Source organism: Monodelphis domestica, chromosome 5, assembly GCF_027887165.1.
Source record: "Monodelphis domestica isolate mMonDom1 chromosome 5, mMonDom1.pri, whole genome shotgun sequence".
Taxonomy (NCBI): Eukaryota; Metazoa; Chordata; class Mammalia; order Didelphimorphia; family Didelphidae; genus Monodelphis; species Monodelphis domestica.
The window spans coordinates 306,731,836-306,733,647 of NC_077231.1; positions in this window are offsets into that span (position 1 = coordinate 306,731,836).

Consider the following 1,812-nt stretch of genomic DNA (forward strand, 5'->3'; position numbering starts at 1 on the left):
CTAGGGCTAGCTCTCAATCCACTGAGCTATCCAGCTGCCCCCCCTATCATTTCTAATGCAATAATAAATAGCAGCAGTGATAATGGGCATCCTTACTTAACCCCTGATTTTATTGGGAAGCCTAGCTTATCCATTACAGATAGAGCTGGCTGATGGTTTTAGATAGATGCTGTTTATCATTTGATGGAAAGCTCCATTTTTTCCTACACTTTTTCATGTTTTTAATGGAAATTCCTGTTATAACCTGTCAACAGTTTTTTTTTTCTGCATCTATTAAGATAATCATATGGTTTCTGTTGGTTATGTTTTGATATGTCAATTATGCTGACAATTTTCATAATAGTGAACCATCTCTGCAATACCTGGCATTAAACCCACCTGGTCACATAATCTGATCCTTGTGATATATTGCTGCCATCTCCTTGCTAGTGTTTTATCTAAAAATTTTATATGCATTATTAGAGAGATTGGTCTATAGTTTTCTTTCTTTGTTTTTGCTCCTCCAGGGTTATTTTAGATATGAGACTTCTATCTGAAAAATTATAAATTTTTTCCCCAACTTACTGCTTTTCCTTTTAATCTTGGCTACATTAATTTTATTACTACAAGAGTTTTTCAATTTAATGTATTAAAAATTATCCATTTTACATCTGACAGTGCTTTCTATCTCTTGTCTATTCATAAATTCTTTTCCAATTGTATAAATGGAGATCTTGAACCTTTGACTTCATTCCCCAGAAGTCCTTAGTATTTCCCAAAATTCCCTATAATCTCTCCTGTGTCTCCACATTGGTGAGATCACATTATTGGTATTTAACTGGCTGTAACTCCTCCCCCAAGCTCTTTTTTTTTTATGAACCAGGCTGAATTCAGATACTTCCTTTTACTTTAGTTATTATTAATAAAACTTTATAAAGTATAATATTTAGTTATTGATTGTTCATTTTAATCTTTACATTTTTTGGCTTACCACAAATCAATTACAAATTCTCAAAAAAATTTTGAGCAGATAGCTGATAATAAAGATAGTAAGTTTGCCCAGTCACTGCCCACCACAAGGGTCTGGTGTTGGGGTGTGCCTGTGCTCCCATCCCACCCTGCCACTGCCTGCTGTTTCTCCTGTCCATCTGCTTGAGCCAGCATTCCTCACTGCTCTCCACTGAGCTTGGAGCCTCCTCTTGCAGAGACTAGACCCTCCACAATAGCATGCCAACCCAAAAATCTTTCCACCCCAATCCCTTTCCACATTCCACAAGTGCATTTCTAGACTGCCATAGCAATTGGAAGAAAAGAATCCCATACCCTCTAATTTTCAAGCAGATTTTTTTAAAGCTGACCCTGGACTCCTAAGAAGGTTGTTGTTATTCAAGGTTTTTCACTAGGAGGGCAGAGTACAAATCAGTGGATTTGAAGTCAGTTGGGGGAAATAAACCTGTTTGTTTCTCTCTCTCTCTCTCTCTCTCTCTCTCTCTCTCTCTCTCTCTCTCTCTCTCTCTCTCTCTCTCTCTCTCTTTCTCCCCAAAACACCATTCCTGCACATGCAAATACATTATTGTTGTCCCTCAAACTTTTGCCTTTAAAGAGAGCACAGAAGAATAACTCTTAAAAACCCTTTAGTAAAAAAAAAAATTCTTTTTAAAAAGTCTCTTTACTTTCAGTCAGGGCCTCCTTTTGTTTAAGTTTTATTTATGGAGTAAACTTGTTACAAAGCATGGCTCACTCTATGAAAGAGCAACTCAAAGTTTTGGAGTGTCTTTTCTCACTACTGTTCCTGGGAACCAGGATCCTTGCCTTTAGCTTGAATAATCCTGA